A 15,696-nucleotide genomic window follows, 5' to 3' on the forward strand; every position below is an offset into this window, starting at 1 on the left:
AAGCCTTTCTATGTATAAGCCACAGTATATAAAAATGGAGCAAAAAATAATGTATTATTAAATTTTTTCTGTTGAAATTGGTGTTGGATTTCCTTTATCTATGTTCCTATTTGCATACATGAGCACTCGTGTGTGCCCATAGGACAGCTCCTAGGACAAAGTGAAAATATGAAGCCTCCAGCTTTAGACACTCTGCAGTGGATTGCAGGGTTAAGCCATATCATCTGATAATTGTGTCCATCCAAATTAGATTGCTTTGGCTTTGCTGTGTCATAGTACAGCCCAATTTGAGTATGTTATTACTAGAAATGTCAGAGCTCATCTGACTATACTCTATTGTAAAAATGTAGGTATGGATATAATTTCCAATATTTTTTTTATTAAGACACATGGGATTTTTTTGTTTGTTTGTTATAGTGTCGTAATAGGTCTTTTCCTGAATGAGTACTTTTTGTTTTCATTTCAAGGATACTGTGACCCATTAAATGAATCATTGATCCTTCTTTGTGTTGACTACTAGAAAGCTTTGGGCTAAATTTGTGTCCCGTCTCTAGCAGATGTACAGGAACATTTGGTATGCTTTCAGTGTACTCATCTTACTTCTGACATCATCTCCTTTTCCTATCCTCATTTTCCCTCTGTCCCAATTTTCTCAGTCAGTCTTGATTTATTTTATTTTGTAGGTTTGCATGCATTTTTATAACAAAAACTTTTTAAGATATATCTTTTAACAGGAAAAGAAAATAAACTGAGTTGATATTAATCATTTTCACCTAGTTTAAATCATTTTACCCTTACAGTGCCTGCGTGGCTCAGTCAGTTAAGCATCTGCCTTTGACTCAGGTCATGATCTCAGGGTCCTGCTCAGTGGGGAGTCTGCTTCTTCCTCTGCCTCTGCCCCCATTCATTCTTTCTTTCTGTCTCTATCTCAAATAAATAAATAAAATCTACCAAAAAAATAATTTTACCCTTAATCAATATAATCAGAATGATATGTCATTTTATTCATGGTTCAAATAAGACTGTAGAGCAATAAAAAAAAGTGACCAATATTATTACCAGAGAATTTTAGGGAGTGATTTTATTTTATTCACTTGCTTAATGAATTAATGTATAATAAAAGAGAATGGATGGAGGGAATAATTATATTAAGATAGATCAGCAAATATTTTTAATTAAATGAATAAAACTCAATTTTTCCCTTTAGATACATCCTTAAAAAACTCAATAGGCAAGGATTTAATTTAATTAATCATTTGAAATGGTCAGTTTACTCTATTACATTTCCAGTCCTAAACATTATGATTGCTGTGGATCATCTACTATGATACATGGGATTTTAAATTTTAGTTTAAACTAAATGTTCTCTAATATAAATAATAACTATAAACACAGAGGAATTTTAAAAGATCTAATGTGACTACCTTATTTTATATCCCTACCAAGTCAATTTTGAAAATAAAGTTTAAGAAGCAAAAAGCAAATGTTATGTTGCAATATGAAAATTGCTCTGCTTCTAATTAAAACAAATGTTATGGTCTCTTAAAATTACTCTTGATTTAATGTGCTTACTTTCATGCATAATCATTGTGAGAAATCCTTCTGTTTGTAATCATATTTTTCCAGAAGAAAAAACTAATATAAAGAAATTTCTAGAACTTGGCAATTATTTCTGCTTTTGAAAATGGTTTTAAAGTTTTCTAAAAACTCATTGGAACAACTATTTTTTCCTGCATAAATAATTTTAAAATAACAAAGATCATTTGAGTTTCTCTATTATTTTAATAGGAGTTTTATTTTTGAAATAAGAGAGTCACTATTGCAGCTACAATGAAACTTTCCTTGTTGTCATTTACCACGTGTATAGGGTGCAATATATTATTGCTCATGAAATACATAAAGTACAGATAGTGAATGCAAATTGGTCAGTTTATGCCTATTATTTGATATATAATTAATGTTAGGCTATTCCTATTTCACCCTATGTAAATCACGTACAAATGATTCAATCAGTTAACCAAATGACAGAGAAGTTTACTAAAGTTGTACTACCTAACATGTGTTGACAACTCCAGAGAGCTAATAACCCAAAAATTTCTACCACAATTGTTTTAACTCTATGTCATAGGAAATTAGAGTCACCATATGATCTATTTAACAACCTAATATATGACACATTCTATTGTTAACTGCACTGACTTAATTGAGTGCTTATCATTTCTGAAAAAATGTGATGATCTTCTAAGGGCCACGCATTTATTTTCAGGACCAAAAGCTTTAACTCTAAGGAAAATTAAAATTATGATTTACAACTTAAGAATAGAATTCGTTATTACTATGGATTTTTTCTTCACCTTGGAAGATTAATGTTCTTCATATTCAGAAAGCTTAACAAAAATCTGAAGTCTTTCATTTATTCAGATTTTGTTTCAAATTTGTGATAAATATTTAGCGATTTTTAGATTTGTATTTAAACTCACATGATTCAGGATTAAATTGCATAATGACACTAAGTGTATGTATATGAGAGATGGAAATAGAGTTAAAAAGAGAAAAAGAGAAAACGTTTAAGAAATAGGATGGTAGAGAGAGTATTTGCCAAGTTGACCTCGTGAGGGAGATAGAGCAATAACACATATTAACCAAGTAGCAATTATATTCACTCTGGAAGTTTCTGCACAAAAGAAATTAAAATATAATGTGATATGACCACTGTTTGCTTCACTTTATTATTTTCATTTCCTTATAGATTCTTATAATGAGGTATAATATCCATATAGTAAAAGTGTACAGTTCTTAAGTGTACATGACAATAACTATGTAACCCTTACAAGGTTCACAAAGTTCATGATATAGAACATTTCCAGCACCCCAAAAGCCTTCCTCATTTTCACTCCATATCATTGTTTTCTCCCCAAAGGTAAGAGTTAGTCTAACTTTCTCATAAGTTAGTTTCACCTTCTCTTGAACTTTATATGAATAGAATTATATAGTATGCGTTATTTTATCATGGTCTTCCTCTCCTGATATTTTGTCTATGACACTTATCAATGCTGTTGTGTGCAGAAATTTTTGATTCTTTTTCATTGATGAATGACAGTACTTGGTATAAATATGCTATTATTCTATGTTATAAATATATGCAATTGATTTTGCCATTTATGGACATTTTGTTTTTTCTGAGTTTTTGGTTGTTAAGAATAATGCTGTTGGACCTAGTGCCAGGTAAGATGGAGTAAACACATTCATCCCTGTCTTTCTCACCAAATGAAGTTATAGAACCTGGAAAGAATGCATAGGGAAGCTATTGAGCATTTTTGAGTGTAAATAGTGGCAGGTATATTGGAGAAGAAAACAAGAATTCAAAGTAACACCCAAACGACAGAAAATAAATATAATTTATTTTCCCCTTGGTTTGCCATGTTGGTTGGCCCTGTACGTGAGTACAGTCTCAGAAGTACAAGACGGAATGGGGTAACTAATTCCCCAGCGTTCTGGCCAGGGAAGTGGAAAGGGGAACCACAGGGAACTGGAAAGTACCAGAGAGAATAATGAGATGAAGGAGTTCATGAAAGTCCGTCTATAAATTTGCTTAAAAAAAATCCTGAGCTCACACCTGAGCTGAACATGTGTAGAACTATTCCTAATCAGCATTAAAAAAGACTGAGAACTGAGCCAGCAAGTAGACCACCACCCAGGCTGGCCATGGGTGGCACATATTGGGGACAGAGCTGAAGAGCACTTCAAAGTCCTTGAAAACTTAACTGACACTGGAGTAACAGCCCATAAGAGGTGTGTTGCAACTTACAGCCTGAACCTAACTAACCAGGTCTATTGCATGGTTAAACAAAAATGGCACCATTCTCAATAGGATTAAAACAAGACACAAATTCACACACATATATAATATGATATGATATATATAGATATATATAAAATTTTGCTGTATATTTCTTACTTAAAATTTTGGTATCTGTTCTCCAGAAAAAAAAAAAAAGGAACTATGTAAGGTGATGGATGTGTTAATTATGTTAACTAACTTGACTGTAGCAATGATTCCACAATGTATATGTATATGAAGTCATCATTTTGCAAACTTTAAACTTTTGCAGTTTTGTCAATTCTACCTCAAAAAAATGGAGAAAATACATCAAATAAAATACCATTGAAATCATGAAATATTAGATACACTGAAAACTAAAAATAATTGTTGAGAAAAACCAAAGAAGACAAGTAAATGTAGAGATATACCATGTTCATGGATTGAAAGACTCAAAATTGTTAACATGGCAATCATTCCCAATTTGATCTATAGTTAAACACAATTACAATACAAATTCCAGAATGATTTTCTCTAGAAATTGAAAAATTGATTATAAAATTTATATGTAAATGTAAAGTATACACACTATCCAAAACAATTTAGAAATATATGAAAATATTTAAAATAGATGTGCACAATTTAGAAACAGATGAACCAGATATCAAGACATACTATTGAGCCACACTGACCAAATGATATTGGTATAATGAATCAGTGGAACAGAATATACAAATAGGAGTAGACCCATGCAAAGAGAGAGGAAACAAACCATAAGAGATTCTTAATGATAGAGAACAAACTGAAGGTTGATGGAGGGAGGTGGGTAGGAGATGGGCTAGATGGGTGATAGGCATTAAGGAGGGACTTGTTATGATAAGCACTGGGTGTGGTATATATAAGTGATGAACCACTGAATTCTACTCCTGAAACCAATATTGCACTGTATGTTAACTAACTAAAATTTAAATAAAAATTTACAAAAAAAAAAAAGAGTAGACCCACACATAGATGGTCAAAAAAGTTGACACGATTCTTTAACGAAGAAAGAATAACCTTTTCAACATATTGTGCTGTCAGTATTGGATATACATATGAAAAAACATAAACTTCATGGACACACTTTAACTAAAAAATGTTGAAAGTACAAATTTCAGAAGAAAACGTGGAAGAAAACCTTTGCAACTTGGAATAAACAAAGATTTATTAGACAAAAGACAGAAAATATGAGTCATATAAAGAAAACAAAGTGATAAATTGAACTACAAAATTAAAAATTTCTCCACATCTAAAATTAGATAATGTTAAAAAAAAAAAAAGACCTGAGCTAAAATTAGATAATGTTGGTGATTGTACAGCTCTGTGACCATAGGAAGGAAAACACTAAACTCTACACTTTAAAAGTGTAAATTTTATGGTATGCACATTATATCTTAATAAAAATATTATAAAAAGTCATGATTAATAAAATAAAACAGTAAAACTGACACTAGGAGAGCTTATTTGAAAGATATATATGTGATAATGGATAGAGAATATAAAAATATCTTACAAAGGAAAAAAGGAAGACTAATTAAAACATGGTCAAATTTTGAACACACACTTCACAAGATATGACATACAAATAGTCAAAAAGCACATGTAAAAATGCTCAACATAATTAGTCTTCAATATAATAAATAATAAAACTTTAATGAAATATCACTTACATATGTAATAAATTTTAAAAAATTGATAGTGCTAAGGGTTGGCTAGGATGTAAAACTATTGGAATTCTCATGGGTGAGAGTAAGATGGGTGAGAGGAATGAATGAATGGTAGGAATGAATTATGATTAAATCTCTCTTTGAAAAATAGTTTGACAAAAATATAGAGGCTCAGAACTATGTTATTTTCTTCCAGAGGGAATTTTTTTTTCTAGTTAGCAGAAAGATTATTGGAAGATTACCTTGATTTAGTCATGATTTGTCTATTTTCAGGTTGCCCTTCTGCTAGTGTATAGACCTCTGGTGTCTTATTTCAAAGCCTGTGGTTCTATCAAAAGTATCTTCTTCCTGGAGCTATCTGTTCTACAAATATAGTCTAAAAATTATTCATGGCATGAGGGATAAGATTATTAAAGTTATAGTATTTTCCTTCAAAGAGATCAGAATTGCAGAATTGAATATAAATTATATTAATACCTATAATATAATAGTAAAATTGGTTAGTTTATAACAGTTGAAGAAACATTATGGAGTCACTTACATACTGATGCTTCCAGTGTTCTCTACTTTAGATTCTGGAATTTAAAAATATTTATTTTCTCAAACTCTATTGCAGCTGGAGTGTTCATATCACCTGATTAAATATTTAGAGGGGTTCTCTACAGATGGCCTCACTTCTAAAGAAACAGACTATATCTCACTAGCAAAATGTTCTTGACCTTTCTGATTCTTCTAACCTGGAACACAGGCTGTGAGAAAAGAAGTGGCCATTTTGTTATGGTGCCTACAAACAGGTGTCGTAGCAAAAAAGATAGAAAGAGCCTGTTTCATTGATTGCTTTAGTAAATTGAACAGCCTACCAACAGATTTGTATATCATTAGTCCAATCAACTATGACTTCTTTAAGCCATCATAGTAGGGCTAGAATGCATTCTTATCAAAAACAGTAAGACAAGGTAAAGGAACAGTTAATTTCGCAGGTAGAAATTACAAAGTATTGATGTAATGATTCTATAGGAAACATTTTATCTAAACTTTGAAGAATCAACAGAGTTTTCCAGATGTATATGGTAGGAAGCGGTGAGATGATCTATACTTTGAGCACCACATGAATCATTAAGTTAGTAAGGAAAACACAGGGTTGAAATGAAGAGATTGTGATGGATATTTATAGCAGAGGAGTCTGAGAACTTACTTGGTGTCATATTTTGTGAATGACTTGATTTTTATATATCCAGATCTTCTCCTACCATCACCAGTATTCCACTGAGATTTTTAGGCAGGAAGGTATGCAGTCTATATTTCATAAAAATTACTCATGTGGAAAATAGATTGAGGATATGAGTATAGGAAGGGTACAGTGTAGGTTATATATCCCAGGTATACTTAGTTCAGTGACTTCCATGTATATTGAATGATGTAATAAAAATGTAATTCCTCAGTGATAAAATTCAAATACAATCAGTAAACCTTCATATGACATTGGCCTGTGATATTTTTAGGGGGATATCTATCTATATGTACAATCACAAAGGGTAAAATCAACAGGAGTGCTCCTATTAAGAGTCCTAAGACTTAGTCTGTTGAACTTTTTTTTTCTATTGACCTGACAGAGCTCCAGTTCATTGAACTTCTGGGCACAAAGCAAGGGACATCTGTTCAGTTGAGCTTTTCATAATTGATATGTTAATTAAAAATGACTTTTAGCTTTTTGCATTTTGTTTATTTTTCATGATGCATATGCCCTGTGGCATTTCACAAAGGGTGTTGTCTTAAAAATCTCAAATACAAATAAACAGAACAAGCTATTCATTATTGCTTCCGGACTTAAAGTTGTACATGATGTAAATCTAAGTGCTTTCTTTAACCTTTCTCTGGCCAGAATATTCTGGGATTTCCTCCAGGATAAAGATCAGCTCAGTGCGATTCAGGCATCTGTCACATCTGGACAATCTCAATGTAGCCTCGCCAATATGTACCGAGGCAGTGCAAAATTTGCTATTTTCATGAAGTACAACAGCCTGTTTATATTTTGCAGCCAAATGCACAAGTATATTAACAAATTCCCTACTTTCTAATGTAGATTCTCAACCATTATTTTTATTACTCATACTAACATCAATCACAAAATAATCAGGACAATTTTACACGAAGCTAGAAACCACTCAGCATCTCTGTAAAATGTAAGAGAAAGGAGACCCCCAGTCCTTTTTAATCATAGCTTTTAGAAAGATACTGTATATAGTTTGTGAGAAGAGATAGCAAAGCTGTAAATAATAATAGAACACAGAGCAAAAGCAGCAAAGTACTGCAATGAACCCATCTGAGTATGTACATAACCTGTTGGGAGTTTTTCCTTTGTTTTCTTTTCCTATGCAGCCCCCCACAGAGGAGTTATTAATTTCTGAAAATGCTGAAGTTTGGTGATTAGAGGAACTCAGCTTAAATAGTTATATATTAGACAATAAGGTATTGAAAAAATAGACTAAAAAAAGAAAAAAGACATTTTATAAACATAGACAGATATAGATATAAATGTAGATACAGATACATAGTATTTTCCAAAAGGTTTATACTTTTACACTTCAAGATTAAACACAATTCTTAACATTTCAACATGGACCAATACATACTATGGCCCATGTGATATTTGTGAGTAATAATGTACACCAATTTGAAAAATAATGAAATTTAATATTAACAGAAGAACCAACATGATGTGTTCAATGTATAATTCTGTTATGGTTCTAACCATTAATATAAAGCAAATCTGAATTTGCTTATTCATTTAGTTCTCATTTCAAGCCATGTTTTGTTATAACCAGACATTATAAAAATAGCTAAATATGGAGTTAATTATTAAATTAATTTTCCTACAGGTCTAAGAATGATAAAACTAGATAATCTGTGGTTATCACAAGCATTAACTTCTTTTCTAAAGAGATAAATCATACATGTGTCTCACCTTTAATGGTAGAAATGAATAATATCAAAATACTCATGTAAGATACTACTTCACTCATTTTAAGAAAGAAAAAAATAATGCTTGCTGAGCTTCCTTTTCCAAAAGATACTAGAGATATCTTTTTGATTTTCCATTCTCTTTGATTTTAAATTGCTATAGTTGAGTAGTTAATAGTTGACACAGAGTATTTACTCTATGCTTTACATTTAATGACTTAAATCCTTACAACAATTCAATGAGGTAGCTGTTATTATCATCTCTGTTTTTGAGATAAGGACATTGAGGTACAAAGAAGTTGGATAAATTTCCCAAGGTCTTTTGGTACATAAGGCCCATGACTGGAAATTGAACCCAGGCTATCTGGCTCCAGTGCCGATGCTCCTACCCATTCAATATACTGTATCTTGAGTAAACTATTCTAGAAATGACATCTTTCATATTTATTTTTCATACTTTAGAAACTGTAGGCAAAACATTATTGATCCACACTTTTATTTAAATATGGCACAATTCTGTTTTATTTAATCTAGGTATTTAATATATATCTTTATGAATTCTTTTGAAAATGTTAACCAGTGTGCAATTGACAAACTTGATTTCTTTTTTTAAAGATTTTATTTATTTATCTGAGAGAGAGAGTGAGAGAGAGAAAGAGCACAAGAGGGGGGAGCGGGAGAGGGAGAAGCAGACTCCCTGCTGAGCAGGGAGCCCGATGCGGGACTCGATCCCGGGACTCCAGGATCATGACCTGAGCCGAAGGCAGTCGCTTAACCAACTGAGCCACCCAGGCGCCCTAAACTTGATTTCTTTTTAGCTTCTTTCTTTACTGCTTATATGATAGTACAGTCAAATATGTGTAAATGTTTGTTTTTATCAAATTTTATTTAATGGTTTCAAGATAGTCTTAACTTAAAATCTCTACTGTCATCTTTGAAATTCTTTTGCTTACAAATACCATTCATAGAAATTCTGTGGATAACCAAAATAAGTCTGGAATTTAATTCCTATACCATTTAAAATGAAGTCAGTAAAAAGAAAACATTTACATCAACTCAGTTAAGTGTGAAATAGTGTGCATGCCACTATCCCATTATTGCTCTGATGACTATTGACTATCAAGACATACAATGTCTCATCTTTTGTTAAAGTTTGACAAAATAGTCTTGATAATTTAGGCCTCACTGGTTTTTCAACTTAGTCCTGAATTTATTGAATTTGAAATTTAGTGGTCTTTGGTGGACCTTTGGTAACAAATGGTACCTTAGGGCATGATGCATTCAATATAGTCCATCACACCCTGAAATTACATAAGGTGAATATTATTCTGTTTTCAGTCCCAGGGCTCTGGGACTGCCTTGGAAACTCACTGAATGTTAAATTGCAATTTCAATTCTCTGTTAAAAGGGGTTTGATTCATGTACAAATTACCACTTTACCTATTTACATTTTATTCCATGTCATCTCATATTTGCAATGACTTCTACTACTTGAACTAAGGTATTCAATTTTATCCATTTTTATGGATCATATACTCTTCTGTTTATCATCTTGGGGCATTCCATTCATGTACGTTATGATGATCTAGCATCCTAGATCCAATATTGTAATTATGGACATATTTTTGTTAATTGACTACTCTATTTATCTAGACCAGATCCATTTGATTGATGATAAATCTTAGAATTGAAGAAAACAAGAATTTCTAAGGAAGTCACAAGTGAATAGTGCTTATTTCTTTAGCAGTAAAGAAATTCATTTAACAATAAAGCTGATACCTTGTGATACCTTCTTTTATTTATATCTTGCATAATTTAATATTTAAAATATTTATGACCTATATCCCCAACAAGCTTATACATTTTTAAACTAAGAGCAATACTTTTTTTATTTCAGACATCCCACAACAGCACTCAACTCTTTAAGGTAGATAAATAAACATCTTTAAATGATTGATTGAAAACAAAAATATGCAATGAATTAATATTTCCATAGTTTACCATAAGGATTGAAACAAATGAAATCTATTATTGAATCCAGGCCAAATCACATATTGCTAATGATTTTCTATGTGATTTAACAAACCTGATATGTTTCTAAAATTAATGACCTTCCCTCTAAGCCCAGAATTTCCTTCTTTGACAATACATAATCCAGACTCTTTTGTGAAATTTGCTCTCAGGACATTTCCAGCAATGACAGATGAACATAGATGTTCAGGAGTTTCGTGTAATATTGGTCAGAGATCACATTCATTCAATGGTAATAGATGATTTAGAAAGTCTTAGATACATTTGGATAATACACCCTCTAAACATCCCCCAATTCTAAAACTTTCATTCATATGCGTGTCTTACAGGTTAGAGTCCAAGTGACTTAGCTAATACAAGTCCATCCATGATTCAGCCCCTGACAACTTCTCCAGGGTCCTCTCCTGCCATATACTCTTCTTTACTTTATGCTCTACCAATGCCGAATTGCTTTAAATTTCTTAAATACACCATCTTATTTCACACCTCTGTGCCTTTGCCTATGTTGTATTCTTCTCTTACAAACCTGGTGAGTAAGTTCATCTTTCAAATCCTCTCCATGGGAAACTTCCTCTCTGAAGCTTCTCCAGATGCTACACACCTGCTGGGAAGGTTCCTGTCTCGCTTCCTTGTTCCATATTGTGCCTGGATCTTGCACATCATTTAATTTCATTTATCAGTCATTTAAAATTACCTCTCCCTTCTACTAAAATATAAGCCGCTTAAGTGCAGAAGCAGTGTCTTCCAGTTTCTACCTTAACCTCTGTTAAAGTGTTAGCATGAGTGGAACATAGAGTCTACCGGGTACAGCTGTTATATGTTATATAACATATATATTATATGATTGCTATAATGTTAGAATGCCATTTTTATATTTAAAAAGTTAATTGATGTTTTATTTAGAATCGTCAAAGTATAAACCAGAAAATTTTTGCAAGTGAACTGAGCGCCCTAGCTCAAGTAATGCAATTATGTTTCAGCTCTGTATTGCAAAAAAAAACTCTGTACAAAACCAAGAAGGCCTGTGTTCTGATAATGCATGTTCTCATAAGAATTAACACTGAAGTGGCTTGATTTCCTATCTTGAAATAGGAACATCACAATATTCTTTCTCAAAATCCTTTTGGTGCCTTCACGAGTAATTTATTTGACAGGATATCTTTGTAGATCTATGTTCTTGCTATCAAAATTCCAACTTGCATGTTCCTAGAACATGTCATTGTTAATGTCTGTCAGTGGTTATCTGTAAGGTGGGAAGTGTGGCCGGAGGAAGTGAGAACATAAGAATTTTTATTTTTTATTTAATTTAATTTTATTTTTATTTCAGATACTTTTGTACTTTCAAAACCTTTATAGTATGATGCATGTATTTATTTAATAAAGAAAGAAAATAAACAGCATATTTATTTTCTGTTTAGTCCCTTTCCTTTGAGAGTATTTTATTATGAAAGAATTGGGTTTGAAATAATTTGGGGTTGAAATGTCTTCTTTACATATTGTCTTTAGTGTTGTTGACCAGAAATACCAGACACTTTTTCCAAAATTTTGAGTCATGTTTCAAGGATGAAATATACAGAAGATAAATGGAAATAAAAACTAAGTTCCTTCTTGTCCCCTAATATTTCCTCCTTCTAACACAAAATAAAACATTTCTACTAGAAATCCATATATGAAAATCACAGTAAACATATTAGTCAATGATCCAGATACATGCTTCCATTTTCCAATTCAAAATGAATTTGGAAATACAAACAGATATGACCTGAATAAAATATGTTAATATGCTGTTTTACCTTCCATTTCACCTAATGTTCTTTTTATTTCATCTGGAAAGTTAATACACAAATGTTAGTAATTTCTGAAATCCTGCCTCATTTAGTTATCAACAATTTCCTAATTTAAGTGTTTCAAGATCACATTTCCAATGATAATATTTATTTTTAAGTTTAAATTTCCTGTTTCTTAAGTCTTTCAATATGCCCTTTTTTCAGTTTGATTTTTTAAAATGTCTTTTTAAAATATTTTCATGTACCAAAATCTTATTTTCAATTCACATTTGAATGCTAGTTTAGTTGAGTAAATAACCACAGCTTCAAGATTATTTTATTGCTTCATTGCAGATAAATGATCTGAAGTCAACCTCATTTTTCCCTGTGTTATGCTTTTTTCTCAAGTTTCTGTCTTGACTCTCCTTTGTTCTTGAGGTCATTAATTTCTGAACATATACCCTTAACAATGAAAGTTGTGGGTTTTTTTGTTCTGAATTTATAACTCTTTCAGAAGCTTAAGAAAATTGTTGTCTACCGTTCATTCATTTTTTCATGCATTCAGTCATTCAACAAGTACTTATTAAGTGCCTATTATGTTCGAGACAGTGTTCTGAGTACAGGGGACATAGTAGGTGGCAAAACAGAGCCAGGTGCCTGCAGTCTGACAAAAGAGACTGAAAATAAAAGTGTACATAAATTATTTGACTGTAATCAACATTGTAGGGATAAATATAGCAGAGCTAGAGAAAGATGGCATGCCCCAGACTGAGTTGGAGGGGTAATTTTATAAAGCATAAACAGGGAAAGCCTTATGGATATACTGACATTTAAGCAAAGACCCAAAGGAATGAGTCAAACAGTTATTTTATGGAAGTGTATCCCAGACAGAGGACAGACATATTCAAAAGTCCACTTCTTATTTGAGTTAAGAACATGGTAAACAAGTGCAAGGAATATAAAGAAGGCCAGAGTGGCTGGAGTGGATGAGGGGAAGGACATGAGTTCAGAAAGGTAGTTGTGGCATCTGAACACTAAAGCCTTCATATTGTAAAGGCTCTGATCTCTGTTATCCCTTCTGGCACAGGCTAAATGAATCCTAAATACCCTAGATTTGCTCTTCATTTTTCTAACTTTATTCATTCTTTCCATTTTGATTCCTTTGTACTTTTTACTGTGTTAAGATAAAACCTCCGTTCAATCTTACAGCTTACCAGAGTGAATCATCAAGTCTATCTATTTTACTATTCATCTGATGCAGGAAGTTGTAAAAAATGTATCTAGTTATGTTTTTAATTTCCAGGAATATGATTTAACATTAAATATATCTATTATGGTCTTTGAATTTATGTCTGTATTTATAGATATCCACATCGGGTAGTCGGAATGCTCATCTTCAACCCAGGTAGGAACTCTGTACAAAACCAAGAAATGCAGATTCTGCTTAAAGAAGCCGTAGCTTTTTTGGACCGTGTGGACAAAGTGGGCAGCAGGAGGAGATTATTGAATTTACCATTGATGTGTAGCTTAGCTCTTGATTCCTTCAAAGGATATGTGTGTAAGGCTAATAGCAACAGGATGGTGTAAAGCTCTGATAATGTTACCCTGTTTCTCTGACCCAAAACCTACACTGGCCTCCCAAAATAAAGCTCATCACTCACTATTCTCATCGTGGAATTACTTAACTTTATTCTGAGGACTTATACTGAAGTCAGCCACTCTGATGAAGAAACATTCAAAGGGGCCACTTAATATATGCATTAACTGGCTGGTCTCTCAAGCAAATGTTCCTTCTGTAGGAAAAGTATTTTGTTCCTCGGGGGTTTTTTAATATATCACATTTATGTATATGAGATTATTATTATCTTTGTCAGATTCCTTGAGCTTTCTATCTTATACAGTATCTTACTGGTCTTTGGGTTCTCCTCAACATTGCTATGCATTTGATTTTATCTTAGTATTTTTGCTTCACTTCACTGGAATTTGAGTGTGGAGAAATGGTCAATACTTGTATTCTTCCAGCCATGTCCAGTTGGATGTATCCTACTGGATATTTGTCTGACCTAAAAATTATGTACTCTCTCCATCTTAATGTTCATAAACAATAAATGTTAAGAACAAATTAAGCAGGAACATTTATGTACTTGGGAAAGCTTTCCTCTAGACATAGTTCTGAGTGGAAATGTACACTTGGCATTTTTTTAATAGTAAGTAGGTATATAAAATTGAAGGGTAAAGATTGACATATTTTTCTCTATTTTGCAGTTTATAGATATTCATTTCTTCCATTTTCATTTTTGTGGTTTCTAATAGAATGAAGCAAATCAGGGGCACCTGGGTGGCTCGGTTGTTAAGCATCTGCCTTCGGCTCAGGTCATGATCCCAGAGTCCTGGGATCCAGCCCCGCGTCAGGCCCCCTGCTCAGTGGGAGGCCTGCTTTTCCCTCTCCCACTCCCCCTGCTTGTGTTCCTGCTCTTGCTATCTCTCTCTATCAAATAAATAAATAAATAATATCTTAAAAAGAATGAAGCAAATCAACTTATTTTTCTTCACAACAATGAAATACTAGCCAAATATACCAGTTTCTGAATAATAATGGAATCTAATACTAGGTCTCAAAAATAAGTACAACTATTTACTTGATAAGGAGTAATTTTTTCAGAAACTACAAGAATATTTTCCAAATCCAGCCCCCCATTATCAAATGTTAAGTAGGTGCAATTCTCAGAATAGCAAAGTTCTTGAATAAGACAACTCGGAGATTTTTATCTCTTATTACTTTGACCATTTTACTGTAAAAAAGCATACCTTTGCATAAATAAGTTTAAAATATTTTACTACCCACATAAGAAACTTCCGATAATTCAAATCTAAATAACTATTTTGTGCTAGAACTACATATATTTTTTTCCTGAGAAATTGAGGTTACCATGCCAAATTTCCTGAGATAACAATACCATCATTTTTCCAAAAGAATAAATACAAGTAACAGAGTATGAACATAACTTTAATGTATTGCATGAGAAATTTGAAGTTCAAGGATTTCATTACTGGGGTATATTATTTTATTATTTTATTTTATTATGTTATGTTAATCACTATACATTACATCATTAGTTTTTGATGTAGTGTTCCATGATTGATTGTTTGTGTATAACACCCAGTGCTCCATTCAGTACGTGCCCTCTTTAATACCCATCACCAGGCTAACCCATCCCCCTACCGCATCCCCCCTCTAGAACCCTCGGTTTGTTTCTCAGAGTCCATAGTCTGTCAGGGTTCATCTCCCCCTCTGATCTCCGCCCCCTTCATTTTTCCCTCCTGCTATCTTCTTTTTTTTTTTTTTTAACATATAATGTATTATTTGTTTCAGAGGTACAGGTCAGTGATTCAACAGTCTTACACAATTCAC

The sequence above is a fragment of the Leptonychotes weddellii genome, chromosome 4, assembly GCF_054177405.1.
Source record: "Leptonychotes weddellii isolate Sample4059 chromosome 4, ASM5417740v2, whole genome shotgun sequence".
Classification (NCBI taxonomy): Eukaryota; Metazoa; Chordata; class Mammalia; order Carnivora; family Phocidae; genus Leptonychotes; species Leptonychotes weddellii.